The sequence below is a fragment of the Pelodiscus sinensis genome, chromosome 1, assembly GCF_052426305.1.
Source record: "Pelodiscus sinensis isolate ZL-2025 chromosome 1, ASM5242630v1, whole genome shotgun sequence".
NCBI lineage: Eukaryota > Metazoa > Chordata > Testudines > Trionychidae > Pelodiscus > Pelodiscus sinensis.
The window spans coordinates 334,038,579-334,054,962 of record NC_143052.1 but is presented as its reverse complement, the minus strand read 5'-3'; the positions used below and the strand labels follow the sequence as shown (position 1 = coordinate 334,054,962).

Sequence of the window (16,384 nt, the reverse complement as noted above, 5' to 3'; positions counted from 1 at the left end):
AGTCAGAGGATTCTTGTAAACAAGTAACATCCAGCCCCACTTCTTCCATCAGCTCAGAGTTCAAGCAAAAGACTTGAATTCTGTCCCCCACGGTTCCGGACCCTAAGAGGTGCCATAAATCCACACACCACAGTTTTAGACTTCCATATGCTACATGTGTGTGTCAGTGTTCCTTGTAAACTGCACTTGTGCAGTCACTCAAGAGAGATTCAAATGCCAACTGATTAGCAGAGCCCCCCCACAACTAGGTTTTATTTCTACTGGTAGTGCACAGTCACACATGCCTCAAGTACCATTTAACAGTGCACATGGAAAAATGTATTCCTTGCGTGAATGGAAATATTCCACACATGGATGGAAAAGAGAGGGAACATTGGAATGTGTGTGCGCATGCACATATCGTGGTGGTATGAGGCGGGGGGGCAGAATAGCATTGGAGCAGTTAGTACTGACAGATGCTAAGCTTGACAGTACAACCTGAAATGGAGGAGCAAAGCCCTTAATATGTTGCCTTGTACTTAAGTCAACCAACCCTCCCCTTTCATGCAGGAACCTAGACGCATTCTACATATGTTCTGTTGCAATTTCATTTTTCAAATATTCCTCATGCAGTTGATACAAATATTTTTGTTTCGGGAAAGCTGCTCTCCAGCTTATGCCTTCTAATCACACAAGCAAATTGGAAGCCAGTCCTACAGTTCCTGGCTACAAGGCTTTTGGCAGGGATGCTGCTTCCTAGAGCATCCAACTCCTATTGGAGAGAACAATCACAGGCCCTGCAGATAAGCAGCTCTTATATCTGTGCCCAGTCCATGTTTTACTCAGCTAACATGATCCCCTCAGGTTCTCTTTTGAAAACAGAGGCTATATTTATGCATTCTCAAGTAAAAGGAACTATTTTGCTCCTTAGAGTCCATGAAGTGTCAGTAGGATAAGCTTGGAGCCAGGGGCACAGGGAAATAAAGTGTGCAAAAAAATATTGCAAGGGGATGTGGATTAAACACTAAGGAGAGGGGATCACCACATAGGAGTGTAAAGGGTTTGTTTATTCAGTTAAAACTGGGAAGGGAGAGGAATCTCACTCATACACTCAATCACACTTACAGTCCCAGGCAGGATGATAAGGCGAGCAGAAGGCAGTTCATATTGTTTGATCTTCCCAAGTTAACTCCTAAGCTGGTCCGCTGACCAGGCAAACCAAGCAGAGGGCGATCTGGGAGGCTCCACTTGATGGTCAACCCACTGTGTGTCTGTCCCTCTTTACTTTAAGGATCAGCCACAGAGTCTGGGCCTCTTGGGGCCGTGTGCATTGTTGTTTACTCCTGCTGTTTACCTCAGACATTCTTCTACACTCACTCAGGGAAGGGATAGGGGGTTAACAGACAACACTCCAACAGTTTAGGGAACCAAATAACATCATTAACAGGTGACAAAGAACCACCACCATTTTAACTCTCCCCTTGCTCCTCCTTTGCCTCCAACAATAACAATTTGCATTTACATAGCAACCACTGTTGTCCTATGCAAGACTCAATCAAGTTTATCCTGACTACACCCACAGAAGGGAAATAGAATTACCCCTGCATTAGAGATTACGGAAGCCAAATTACATTAATACTGCACAAAATTAGGTATGCATCAGCTGCCCATGTTATGCAGGTCAGATTAGATAATCTGTTCTGGCAACAGAGCAAAAACAATCACTCCTTTTCCCCCACAAACTCTGTGTCTACAATTCGGTATATAAAAATAGAACCCAGCTATTTGTGCGTTTTCTTTCACAGAGAAACTTTTGTGTTACAGCCCCAGATAATCCAACTAAGATGACCAATGCTTAAAGAAAAAGACTGACAAGAGGTGCAGATACACACATCAGAACCACTCTAGATGTTACTATACGGCTCATGTATGAGCAGTTATCGGAATGTTTACATTACAATGCAGAGCTAATACAGCCTGAATGCTAACTGGGCCTTAGGTTATCTTGCAGTATATGTTGTGCATCAAACACATATTTAATCAAGGGGAGCTGAATTATTTCCTAGTAGCTAGCATTTAGATAGGGATGCGCAGAATAGTCATCTTTCCTGCATAACTTCATATTGATTTTTGGCCAAATTGTAATAAGCCTAGAACACACAAAAGGTGAAATATTTCATTCAGCTTTAGAACGTCACAATTAAAAACTCTCATGCACAGAACATTCATATTTTCCCATAGTTATGCCCAGCAGAAATCATCTCATAATGGAGAAAAATGTTAAATCCTCAGCAACAAGCCTTAATCCTACTCAGTCATAATGATTACTCATATTTTAGAAAAAGCTTGGCAATATAGTGATATACCAATCTTCAACCTGCTAGAATAGAAAGCTATTGGTAGAGCTGGATGAAGAATGGATGTGATTCTATGAAGTTTTAAAATAAAATAATTTCTCGTCAAATGAAACATTTCTTTTTTTGTACAAATTAAAACCCATCTTTTGATTTTTGACCATTTAACACTGTTGAATTTTTTTAAATAAAAATGAATTTTGAAATGAGTCATATCAAACAAAAAACAAAATCTTTTGTTTAAAAAAATATGGGAATTAAACTTTTTTGGGGGGGAAGTGGCAATGAGTGTGTCTGAATTAAACAACTGAGGTCTCCAAATCTGCATTTTTTACCAAAAAGCATTTTGGCCAAAAAGAATCACCTCACTCTAGTTATTGACCTTATGGGAAGGGTTTTCAAGAAGGGATCTCAGACAGGGAGAGTCAGAGCAGTGTTGAAAGTCAAAGTAGGCCAGTGAGTGGCACTTAGGAAAATTTCACTCACAAACCTCTTCGATATCATGTACTTCTCTGATGCATTCGAAGCTGTCTGCCTTCTAGGTTACTATTGTCCTGTAAGATCCAAGTGCTCAAACATGTTGAGAGTTGACAGGCAAACATTTTCTAAACTGGAGGACAAGAAGTTACTTACTAAAACCATAAAAATGAGAAGATATTAGCTGAAAACTAAGAGGATAAGAGCTTTTTAGTTTAATTCCAATCTCAGAAATTATGGCAACCTGACTTGGCAGAAGTTCTCAAGAACAGAGCTGGCAGTGGAAACTTATGTCAAAGCTAGCATCTTGATAAGGAGTAAAACAGTTCCTATTAGAGAGAGATCTATTATGTCACTGGTAAGAAACAAAATGTTAAATTCTAAATATGAGACTGTAAAATCTTACTCATTTGTTTCAGGGATCAACAATATGGGCAGCATTGGGTTTTTTCCTTGCCAGCTATAATAGCTATACTTAGATATTGTATCCAAGAAGGGTCAGTGTTTGTTTTTAGGGAAAGTCTGCTTCTTACTTCTCCAGGTTGAATTCTTAACCTTTGCCTCGATATAATATCCAAACTATGTACACATTATTCAAGATATTATCATTGTAGTTACAATGGGCCTAACTGCAGATATGGAGGTAACTCCCTGAGGACATCAATTACATGGTACAATAGGAACAGATGAACCACTTAACACAAAACAATCATCATGAAACTTCAAACAATTATAAGTGGAGAAATCCGATAACTGAGTTTAAGAGTTATATTTTTGCCTATGCAATTTTTGGCAAAAGCAGAAACTGACACCATGATGACTGCTGTTCCTTTTAGATAACTAGTTCTTTACTTTTCTAAAGCCCAGATATGTCACAAAAGCCTATTCATATTTGCAGCATATAGTCTTTGTTCAGAGATATTCAGCTTACTTATATTATGGTAGACCATAATATGTGTGTGTGGGACGAATCTTACTGAATTATGTCCAGGTATTTTAGAAATTACCTGTATTAAAAAAAGCAAATGTTTGTGGATTATTGGGGGACCACATGTAATTTCTTTAAAAGGGAGAGGAGATGACTAATCTAAACCCAGGGAAGTGTTATGAGCTCCACAGGACTAGTTCAATTAATGTCAACTTCTAAAGTGAAATGGTTTCCCAGAAAATCTCTGGCGGGATGTATACACAAATGTACACCCTCTGGAACTCACAAGAACTCAACCTTCTAAAGCTTCACCTTAAGTTAGGGATCTTTTGTCTGTTGGTCACCTAAGGACAGGTTAGAGAGACAGACCTTACGAAGAAGTGATTCAGGCTATGTCTATACTTACCAGTTTTAGCACAAAAAGTCAGGGTTTTATGCAAAACCTGCACCAGTGTCTTCATTGGAAGTGCGCGTTGTGTGTGGAAACTGCTGAGTTTCAGTGCAAAAATAAAACCACTGCATAAGAGACTTTTTGTGCCAATGAAAAAAAACTCTGGATTGCTTCTCTCACTCTGATTGCTCACAGGGATGGGTCTGTGAAGATATGGTAGAGCTCCCTATGTTTTATCATCATGGTTAGGGCTTCTGACAGAGGGCTGTTCTCATTCCAAAAATTGGAACCAGTAGTAGAGTGACAGAGATTAAGTCTTCCATTGTCAGTTTCCCATGTTTGCTACCTCTCCTGCAGCATCAAAGTTACAAGCTTAATGAAACCTAATTAAAGACACTGCTGCCTTTGCCCCCTAGATCTCTTTATCATCACAAACATTGTTGAGATCCTTGTGAAAATTTTCAAACGAGTTAATTTCCTGAGCCATTGTGGTCCTTATCCTACAATCAGCATTCAAAGAGATTTTCAAATGCAAAGAGAATGCTTCTTGATCAACTTTTTCAACATAGCTACAAAGCGTGGATGCTAAATGCAATTGTGACCCACTGGTGAATGCATGCCATTTGTCTCTCCATATTGATCCACAGATGTGTGGTTACACCTGCTAGTTACAAAGCTTTGGCTCTCTCAAAATTCAGTTCATTGCTCTTTTTGTTTTTTAAAGGGGCACCTTAAGATTCTGCTCTCTTATGCAAACAGCTTACAAGAAACTGATACCACCATCAGTTTATGTAGACCAATCCTTTTGTCTCCATATTGACAGTCACCAAAATACTTGTATTTAAAACAGAATTGGTGTACAATGGATGCTTGGCTAAGTAAGCAGATGAGTCCTTTTCCCAAGAGGTAGGTATAGCAGGGGAAAGCATTTTACAGACTACATCCTGGCTGGAGAACTTATCCTCCCATTGCTCACCCCACTTCATATACTCAAAAAAAAGATACTTAAAAATGAAAATAGGCACAGGTTTAAATAAATGGAAATAATCCATGTGCTACATTTTGCATACACTCCAGATTAGTAAGGGGGTAACACAATCCCTCCTCTGCAACCTTGGGTGTCTCACAATGCTTTGCTTTGGTAGCTCCCAACTTTGGTGGCTCACAATCCACCCACCAGCATGTAGGTCTCACCTTGAGTGTCTGTATATAGTCACAGCCCTGTGCAGCAACTCTAATGCCAGCTGACTGTCAGGAAACACCAGCCACACTAAGGCTTCCAGCAGCCTTGGTTGCTACCTGTAGTGTAGGGTGATCCTAACACACTCCCAAATCTTCCTGCAAAATGTGCATCCTGCACTGTCCAGCCCTCTTCAGATATTATAGGCCTGTAATGGATGGCAAAGGACTCGCCCTCCTTTGAGGACATGTACCCATACGCACCTCTGTTCTGACTGGCTCTGGGAGTAGAGGTATCCCAGATGCCCTTTTTTCCTCAGGTGCCTGAGACCAGACTTCTTTTCTATCCCCTTTTATAGCTAGTGGGAGTTAAGGGAGACTCAGGCCTGCTCACTAGTCTGGGTCTCAGCCCAGGGACCCTGAAAATAGCAATTGCCTGCTATGTATCCTTACTGTCCACTGCTATTCGCTCCCTGGGATGCTTCCCCAAGAAGATGCTCTGTCCACTCTTCTCTTTCTGGAGTCTGAGATAAATTTCTCACAATGACTATGTCCGGGGTTCAGCAATTTGCTGTAGCCCACCACAGCCAGTCTTCAGACACTAGACCTGGGTCTGCAATCCAGCCCACACTCTGAGCTGTCCGAGGTACCTTTGCCTTCCCAGTCAGTCCCTAGGTCTGCCTGGCTTAAGCTCCAGAGAGGAACTACCAGGACCTGGCCCTGCAGCTTCTGTATACCAGCTTTCTGGGCCCTAATTGGCTGCAGCCAAAGCAGCCACTTCAGCTTGCTGGAGGACCTCTCCTCTGCTCTTTTCCCTAGGGTGGGGTGCATTTGGGCCTACTTCACCTTGTCACAGGGATCAATATGCAACAGCTGGGGTAACTCTAGCTAAAGTACCCAACAGCTCAGTTTAATCAACGTTGGGATCTGTTTTGATAAAGAATACAAGTTGATTTAAATACAAAGAGATTGATTTTAAATTAGTACAAGACACTAAAGTCAGAAATGGTTACAAGAGAAAAAGATAAAGCTCTTCCCAGTAACGGAAATGTAACACACTAGACTTGGATCAAAGTAAATTCCTTCCACAACAAGTTCCCAACAACATAGTGACCAAATTCTCAAGTCAGGGCTGGACAAAGTCCGAAGGGCTGGTCCCTTTGTCTTCCTAGGTGAAAGACAAAGAGTAAGAGTGAGCACCACACCCCAGGGCAGTTTTGCCCCTCATTCTTTTAGTCCAGTCCTCTGTAAAGAGTATTATTCTAAGGATTACACCTCAAGGCAAAGTTTAATCAAACAGTAAAGGCACAATACGGAATCTGGGGGGTAAAGGTGACTCCATGCTCTCTCGTCTCCCCTGTCTATGCTCAAACACCAATTTTTCTGACCTTTCTATTGCTGTTCTTAAGTGTAAACAAGATTCTTATCTGTAAACTGAGGTGCGCACACACATTCCTTTAAGACAGACCTGTTAAACCACTCCTGCCTAACTGGAGCTATGGGGGTTTGAACATGTGCTACCAACATCATTCAGAGGGAATTCTTAACTTTAAAGATACTGTTAAGCAAATTAATTTTTAATTGATACCTCACAAGGCATATTGTGCACCGAGTATCACAATAATGTGTAGTGTGAATACAGGGATGCATCTGGTCACATCATGGCAGATGATAAAAGACGTATTCAGGTCTTACTCAAGTAATACATTAACTAGTCAATGCCAAGGTGTCACCTCACCACCGTTACCCTGCTGCTAGTTATTAAATCTGCTTATTGAATCTTTAGACTGTAAGCGATTACAGACAGGGTCTGTGTCTAATTATGTACAGTACTTGTGCTGCACCTAACACAACCGAGGTCCCAGTCAGGATCAGGGCCAGTGGGCACAATTGCAACATATCAAAGAAAAATACAGCACATGGGTTCATGGCCTGTCTCCCCAGCCCTTGAAGGACTCCCTGCCATGCTTTTAATTCTCAGGCCCTTCCTTCAGGGCACCATTTTACTAGTTCAAACAAAGCCACCCAAAATAGCAAAAGTTTACAGCTAAAAATAGGCTGCAGAAATCCAGTGTCCTTTCACTTTCTCAGATGGTCACAGGAGCCTCCTTCCTGCAGCCTCCTTTAAATTGAGGCCTCTCACCCCTTCGTAGGGAACATCTAACTTGCTTCCAGCGGGGTTTGATAATAGGAGTGGACTGATCTTTAAACCCACCATAATTCTGCCCAAGGTACACCAGGCAATACTGTTTTCAACTCATTGAAAAGTGTTGCTGTTGAACCAATGAACAGACCAGCTGCTGGGACCCCATTAAAAATTTAGGCAGAAATGCAAAACACAGGAGAGAAGAACGTAACATAAGAATGGCCATACTGGGTCAGACCAAAGGTCCATCTAGTCCAGTAGCCTGTCTGCCGACAGCGGCCAACACCAGGTGCCCCAGAGAGGGTGGACTGAAGACAATGATCAAGCAATTTGTCTCCTGCCATCCCTCTCCAGCCTCTGACAAACAGAGGCCAGGGACACCATTTCTATCCCCTGGCTAATAGCCTTTTATGGACCTAACCTCCATGAAATTATCTAGCTTCTCTTTAAACTCTCATAGTCCTAGCCTTCACAGCCTAGAAAAGTGTAAGTGAAACCTCACAGAAGTTCCTGTGACCCCAAAGAGGCCAGCCTCTTTATCCTCTCTTTTCCATTAGGTTGCCACCTATTTAAGTTTTCTAGGAAGGCCTTGTGACTGTTATTCCTTTCCCTCCAAGAGTACAGTGACCTGCTCTTTCCAACCTGGGCATGTAGCAGCAAATCAGTCTGCTCTTCCCCAGCCTCCAATGGGGAGACGCTTCAGATGAGCAGAGCTGCTTACTAACTCAATTGCCTTCTTTTTTTCCCTCACTCCACACCTTCCATCTTCAGCAGCAAGACCATTAAATATTCTTTCAATACTGCTGTTGGCCATTACCCAATTATATGGCCTGAGTAGGGTTGCCAGGTGTCCAGTTTTTGCCCGAACAGTCAGTTTTTTCTGACCCCTGCCCAGTAAAATGCCTGGTATTTTCTGTTTCTCTTGGACGGAAGGCCCATGGGGACACTTCCCTTGGCATGGGTGGGGGGAAGTGAGGACCACAGGGATTCTTAAAGGCACTCAAAAACTTTTGTCTCCTTGCATGTGGTTTTTTTTTTTGCGCGCCATGTTTGGGATTTTTGGTGAAAGCATCTGGCAAACCTAGGCCAGAGATTTCCTAAAGTAAGTCAGTGGGTGGACTCACCCAGGCTTTGAAAGCAAACGCTGAGGAGACCAACTGAGCAGGATTCACACAACCATGATCACTGACTCAACCATACTTCAGCCCCAATCAGAGATAATTCACTCATTTAACTTAAGTTTCCCCTAGGAGCTCTGGAGTTCTCAGGAATGAACATGTAACAGTCTGAGAAAGTCCTTCCCAAAAATTATAGGAACACAATCTCTGCACCTCTGACTAGACTCTAATTTTCTTTGCCTTCTTATAATTTCAACAGGCCTATAGTTTTGTGCTTTTAATTTTAAAAAAATTGCTTCCAGACTTCAGTAGCTACTGCCAGAGTTAAGCCTCAGCAAATTACAGTCAAGTTATGAGGCTTCTGCAATATATCACTTTACAAAGTGGAAATGCTGACAGACATGCCCCCACGCCCAGTAGCTAACATGCGAGCTCATTTCTGCTTGCACTGTGGGACTCAGGCTGATAGTTACATGAGTCAAGAACAGCAACATACATAACAAAGAAAGCAGTTAGTTATCAAGAAATTTTCATTAGGAGCTACTGGGAAGTGAGACATTTCCTGCTTTTTTGTTTTCAATTTACAAAGCATCTCTCTGTAGGGGGGTGGGGGAAGGATTATTCAGCTGAAGTTTATATAGTCACTGGGAACCAGAGTAGAAAAACAAGCATATCCACTACATCTAATACATAGATAGAAGATTCTAAGAAAAGTGTGGTTTTGTGCACATTTGCCAATGTTACCCTCAGATACATGTTTATATTAGGGCACCCACCAATGCTAACACCGGTTCTACAGAACCAGCAGTAATTTCTTTCTAAATGTTTCCTTGAGCAGATGCAGGCTGGAAAGACAGTTCTGAAGACCTGTCCACTAGGTGGTAACTGCTGCACTCCAGGAGGATTATCAGTGTGGAATGCAACTAGACTGAAATGAAGATTCACTTCAAAGACTTGTCCACACACAGGAAAATGTTGTGGACTTTTACAGATGTTGTGCCACCTCCAGCCCCATCCCTGTGCCTCACAAAGGATATGCCTATTATAGTCCATAGCTAGAAAGCCTGGTTCTTCAGATCAAGCTACAGAAACATGTTTTCATCCTTAGAGGTCCCTGGTTCAACCTAGGTTCAAAATAGCTGCTGGCTTACTATCTTCACTTCAGCACCATTGATGGTGAATGAGATTCCTCCTGTCCCTACCTCTCATCTACCAGAACTGCGGCTTAGCAGAATCAGTGGTGAAAGAGAATTCTGTTGAGCTTGACTCTAGCCCAGCATTATGAAGAGGCACAAGAACTACAGAATAAGTTGGAGGCTCTCAATTGCAAGTGAAATACTACCACCAAAGTTAACATCAGAAGCCCTAGTGTAAATTGGTTGCTGGCATCATTCTTTAGACCTGCGGTAAACAGATAGAAACTTAAAACATTGGTGGCAGCAGTTATCTTATCTACATGTGGGCTCACAACACAGCTGACACTCAGGGAACTAAGCCAATGTTGTCAATACTAGGAAATCATTGCCAAGTTTCCTCTAGCATTTAAAAGACTTAATAGTGAAGCTGCAAACATGCAGCCTGCGGCCCTCTCATGGTAGCATATCTTATATACAGTGATGCACCACTGCAAGCCTATTAGTCTAAGTCTCCATCACCCTGCTCCTGATGGCACCATTAATATCCATGCAAACTGAATGCCAAATTCTATTAAAATCAGAATTTGTAGCATTTTATACCCATGTTTGCACTGGAGGAAATGGTTGCATGAAGGGACCAACTCTCCACTGCCTTGAACTTCAAATCTCAATATTCAACACACAGAATTCCACAACGGGACAGAGTGGTTTTGCTTGTGGCAAAGTACTAAGCTGAGGTCATGCATTAACTTGCCGAAGGCCAACGTGCCATTGTTACACATGTTTAATAGGGTAGGAAACAGAGTGTGGCTAGCTAGATCATGCCTTACTGTCCCATTTTACCTTTTTGCTATCACCACCCTGTTTTGCAAGCATAGCCACTGCTTTTGTTATTAACACATAGTTCTGCTGTAACCAATGACTACTCCCTGCAAACAGCCAAGAGACTGAACAAAGTTCTCCATCAGTTTTCTCTTATGTGAGGCTCTAAGCAACTGGAATCCCTTTTTTTAAATGTTTTTTGAGACTAAATATACATACACATTTATAGGAGGGGGGGAAATCAGGGCACTATTTAGGCTTCTGGCAAGATCTCAGTGTTGAAAAGTTTGGGCATCCCTTTTATGATCTGTATAAAGTAAACATAAATCCAGCTTCAGTACTAGTGCTTAAGCACACACCTACTCCAACAGCAGCACTCTGCTCAGAGCCAAGTGAATTATTGAGACTGACACTACCAACAGGAAAAAAAAAAGGTGATTGTCTTCAAGATTCCAGCAGTGATAAAGACATCAGTGGAGCAGGGATGGCAAACACTACACCAGTTTAGATCATGACTCAAATCGATACTGCAAACTATGTGTGTTTTTGAAAAATATAATAACGTGAGACAGACCTCATCCTCTCTTGAACACAAATTGGGTTTTCCAACAAAACAAATTGACTAGTTCAGAAATTTAAAGTGTTAAATAGCACTATGCCATCCTTAAGCCTTTCAGTGGAGAAATCAGCACTGATGCACATGGCACATTTATGCTTGCGCCACCTTCATAATTTCATATTTTCCTGGCTAGTGGATTCATCCTGGCACAAAAACCTGAAAACAAAATTGAAAACTGGAGCATCAGTCCCCCTTAATTGTGATTTCAGATATTGACCATAACATGAAGTCAGTCAACTGTGAAAGCGTCACTCTCAGCAGCAAATTGAGTTTCACACGATATTGTGCTGCTCAGCAACCCAAGTGTTTGTCTGAATTATGCTCTCCATGTTTCAAATAATTGAATTTTCTCTGAAACATGTGTTCAGTTTTAAAAACTCATTTCTGAAAGCAAATAAGCCATTTACATATAACAAAACAGGGTAGGAGAAGAGAGATTTGTCGACACTTTTAAAGTCTGTTTTCCTGATGCTACCGAACTAAAACATTTATCTAACCCAGTAGTTCTAAAGCTTCCTGAGTTAGCATAACATCTAAAATTCTTACTACTTTGCACACCACCTTCAGAATTACAATACATTTAGTTATAATCAATTCTTATAAGCCATGCCGCCTACCACTAACTATGGCCCACAAGCCACCAGAGGTATATGGTTTGAGAAATAGCTTCCAATTAAGTCAATAGCAGACCTTCCAAAGGCTTTAATGACAACAACATTGAGTCCATAATGTTTGAAAACTTTTCAAAGTGCAGTACCAGGAGATTTAGTTAGATTCCCTCCAATGCAACAAAATTCAAGTCAAATAGTTAAAAGGAAAGTGAGTCAGCAGAACTAGACTTGACATCTCCTCACATATTCACAGTCAGGAGTACAGCTTCACTCAGAACTTTTGAAAACATTCATAAGAGAACATTTCTTCCAGCATTTTTCTTCCTTTTGCCATCCCCAAAGCAATAAACGGCATCAAATTACAGAGATGAAGCAATCCATATACTTTCAGTGAGGTGAGAATCCAGCAGAGCTAGTTGCTGTACCCGGGTGAAGTCAGATGACTCCCTATCACAGGAATGAAGTGCTGAATAAGTCTTCTAAAAAACAATGCCTTCAGCCAACCCTCTGAATCACCCACAAACCAAATAACTGGAAACTAACCTCAGCCCATTGCTGCACAATCCATGTCATGCACTTGGCATGCAATGATGTTGAAACATCCTAAAATCTGAAGACAGGATCTAAGAGCCTCATTAAACTGATTTGGTATTAGATGAAAACTGTGCAACAGCTGCTGAACTTTACCCATTGAAAGGGAACTACTGCCTTAGAAGCTTGGATAGCAAGCAGCATCTGAACTTAAGTCTACCACCTGATTAAGGCCACCATTTCTTTATTACAACAGCTAATGACAGGCTTGACTAATAGAAATCACCACTGCCAAATAGGGAGGAAGTAAAATTAATAAAATTATAATAATATACAAGAAAACATTTCCTTCACTGAATATTTAAGCATTATTTTTACATTCCCCTTGAAATAGTGGGTGCTTGTTAGAGTTTTATTTTCAGTCCTATTCAGGGGAATGTATCTGATACCTTTACAGAAGAAAGAAGTGTTCTATCAAGTATGGACAAGCCAGATTCCTTTCAGTCATGAGCACAGGAAATTTGATAGAGGGAGAAAAAAAAAAGACAATGAATTCCTTCATTTCATCCTGTTTAGTTTCTTGATTAATCTCTGTTACTAACTCTATTCCACATTCTGTGTTACAGAACATTTTTTGATCCCAAGTACAAACCTAGAACCATATTTGTATCTGATATTAGGAAACTGGCAAGTCCTACATTGCAGGATAAAATTAATTTAGCACAGAACAGTGATCTGTTTAGTATCCTGCCACTGGCCATGGTCAATATCTTATGCTTCAGAGGAAAGAAAGCCACTTTTTAGGAGATGAGAAGTATACACATATACAAATAATAAATACAATCATACCATATATTCAGGTATCTTCTGAATTTATAAGCCATCTCAGCAATTATCAAGTTAACATTCAGTACAAAAGACTCTCAGAGCAATTATGCATCCATCCAGTTGATCCCTGTTCTCCATTCATTTCCAGAAAGCTAAATAAATTAGACTATATTTGCATTCTATTAGATGTTGTGGTTTTACGTTGTTTCAGCATTACCAGGAATGGGTGATTTTAGTGCAATTTTTATTATTATTGAGTCACTACATTAGCAAAATAAACCATGTTTTTAACTAGATTAATAGGTAACTTGAAGGAAGACAGAGATAAAGAGCTAAACTCCCACAATCTGGACATTTTGAGCATCAAATGCAAAGGTTCAGAGCATGGTAAGCAGTGCTCCTTCTAAGCCAGTGTTTCTTAAACTATGTTCCATGGAACATGTTCCGAGAACAAGTCGCAGGTGTACCACGAGCTTTTCTTTGTTTGTGTTACTTCTTTGTCTGACTACAATTTTTTTTTTAAGAAAATTTTCATAGGTGTTCCACATAAAAAAATATTGTTTGGTGTTCCGTGATCTCAAAAAGTCTAAGAAACACTACTCTAAGTTGTGCACTTGGGCAGCGGCCCAGGGGAGATTCAAGTGCCACCCAGCTGATTGGCAAAGCTACTCACAGCCAGCAGCCTGTGTTTCTATGGTGGTGCACAACTTCACATGACTCAGTGCACAGAATACATTTTATTCTGCAAATGGATGGAAAAAATTAGAGGGAACATTGATGGCAATTCATTTCTGGACATGCTCACCATGCTATAACCAGAATACCAAACTTTTTCCCCCTTGACCCAGAAGAAGGACACTGGCTACCACAGAACACTCATCTTTACTAGATTCTTAAAATAACTCCATGACATAGCAGTTGCCATTTTTCTAGCTAAATACTTCTGACAAAATGAAACAGTCTTTAATTGCTCCTGCCCTACATATTTGTTTTACATATGTAAAAAAAACACAGCTTCAAAGTTTAGCTATTGGGTTGAGAAAATATTACAATGAATGCAAATAGCCACAATACTGTAGTACTTTCACCATCTAAATATCTTACCACACACCATTAATATCTATTGAAGAGAACACCCACATAAACATATCGGACAACACTTAGCACCTGCCCAGATAAGAACAGACACACAACCTGGAAGCATTGCTTTCGCTTGTCTCTCTTCTGGTTGTATCAACTCTGTGCTTAGAGGAAACGATCATGCTGCCGTGTCCACAATACTCAACAGGCATCCCCGAATGGCACTTTAAGGCTCGCTTTCTTCCATACAGCCCCCTAGCTTCTGCAGCCACCTAACGGGCGATTTAAGGAAAGTGGAGATCAGAATCTAATGTTTCTGGGCTATCAACTGAAGTCCTTTGGCAACTTGGCTAGCTGGGAGCTAGGGCTGGGGAGGGGAAAGTAGTTTAACTGCATGTTGCTCCCTCTCCATCCAGCGCCAGCCTCTAGAAGGGCTCAGGAATCGCCCCAGCTTGTTTAGCAGCGCACGGGAGAGCAGAGACGGGATCTCTGTCCCTGGGCTGATCAGTCCTCCGCTCTCACTCACCCCGAAACTCCAGGGCTCCTCGGCTGCGCCTCCCCGCCTAGGAATCAGGGCGCTGCCCCTAGTTCCCTCCTGCCGAGCTGGGACCAGCGCCGAACGACTTACCGCCTCCAGGACCCTGCTGCCCCGGCCGCCGCCGCCGCCGCCTCTGGGCCAGGAAAGGTGAGCGCCGCGCCTAGGACAGGAACCGCCGGGCCCTTCGCACCAATGAGAGAAGAGCATCTCTCCAGGGAGGGGAGGTTCCCCGCTGCCAAGCCCGCCCTCACACTAGAGACCTGCTCAGGCTGCCTGCCCTGCGCTGTTCTCTCTCGCCACCTACCCCTCCACTCCCTTCCCCAGCCACCCCCCTTTCCTTCTCACTCCCCCACCTAGCCCTCCACTCCCTCCCCTTTCCTTCCCACTCCCCTACCTATCCCTCCACTCCCTTCCCCAGCCACCCCCTTTCCTTCTCACTCCCCCACCTAGCCCTCCACTCCCGCCCCCTTCCCCTCCCCTCCCCCTCCACTCCCTTCCCCAGCCACCCCCCTTTCCTTCTCACTCCCCCACCTAGCCCTCCACTCCCTTCCCTTTCCTTCCCACTCGCCTACCTATCCCTCCACTCCCTTCCCCAGCCACCCCCTCTCCTTCTCCTTCTCCACTCCCGCTACCTATCCCTCCCCTCCCTTTTCCTTCCCACTCCCCTACCTATCCCTCCCCTCCCCCAGCCACCCTCCCCTTTCCTTCCCACACCCCTACCTAGCCCTCCACTCCCTTCCCCAGCCACCCTCCCCTTCTCCTTCTCACTCCCCCACCTAGCCCTCCACTCCCTCCCCAAGCCACCCTCCCCCTCTCTTTCTCACTCCCCCACCTAGCCCTCCACTTTCTCCCCTAGCCACCCTCCCCTTTCCTTCCCACTCCTCTGCCTATCCCTCCACTCCCTACCCCTTTCCTTCCTACATACCTAGCTATCCCTCCATTCCTTCCCACACCCCATGTATCCGTCCGCTCCCTACCCTCCCCCTTTCCTTCCTACTCTCCTACCTATCCCTCCACTCCCTTTCCCAGCTATCCTCCCCACTCCCCCCATCTATCCCTCCACTCCTGTCCCCAGTTACCCTCCCCAATCCCTCCACTCCCTTCCCCAGCTACCCTCCGGCTTTCCTTCCCACTACCCCACCTATCCCTCCACTCCCTTTTCCAGACACCCTCCCCCTTTCCTTCCAGTTACCCCACCTGTCCCTCCATTCCCTTCCCCAGCTACCCTCACCTTTTCCTCCCTTCTCCCTCCTACTGTCCTTCCTCCTTCCCTCCCTTCAGTATATTTTTCTCCTGAAGGGCAGGCCCCAGGAGACCTGAGTGGGGGTGATCTGTGGGAGGTTGGTGTGGTATCCAACACCCATGGATATTTTGTTGCACTGCAGCATCCAAATTCTGTAACTAGAAGTATGGGGAGGGGATCTTGTGGGAGGAGTATTCTAGGGGTTTCTTGCTTTCACTCAGGAATTTTATTTTATTTAAAATGCCTCTCCTTTGGTGCATGGCATATAGTTCAATGGCTTGGATGCATGTTTATGAACTACAGGTTTGGTATGACAGCTCTAGCATCAGCAGGAGTAATATCCATTAGATTAGATGTCAGAATTTTAACATGAGTTCTCTTGCCCTGGTTTTCATTAGAAATGT

At 43.0% G+C, this 16,384-nt stretch overlaps 1 protein-coding gene across 6 annotated transcripts in view; it reads right to left on the bottom strand.

The window, feature by feature from the left end:
• The window catches only part of SYTL2 (synaptotagmin like 2), a 91,579-nt gene extending 76,594 nt beyond the window's left edge, over positions 1-14,985 (bottom strand). For 2 of the 6 annotated variants that reach the window (XM_075919415.2, XM_075919420.2), the window contains exon 1: positions 14,828-14,984. The gene's annotated coding sequence lies outside the window, so the exon portion shown is untranslated. Of the gene's footprint in view, positions 1-12,303; positions 12,412-14,313; positions 14,472-14,725 lie in introns of those variants that run through there. The other 4 variants (XM_075919417.2, XM_075919419.2, XM_075919416.2 and 1 more) reach the window with 4 other exon arrangements.
• Between the last annotated feature and the right edge of the window lie 1,399 nt (positions 14,986-16,384).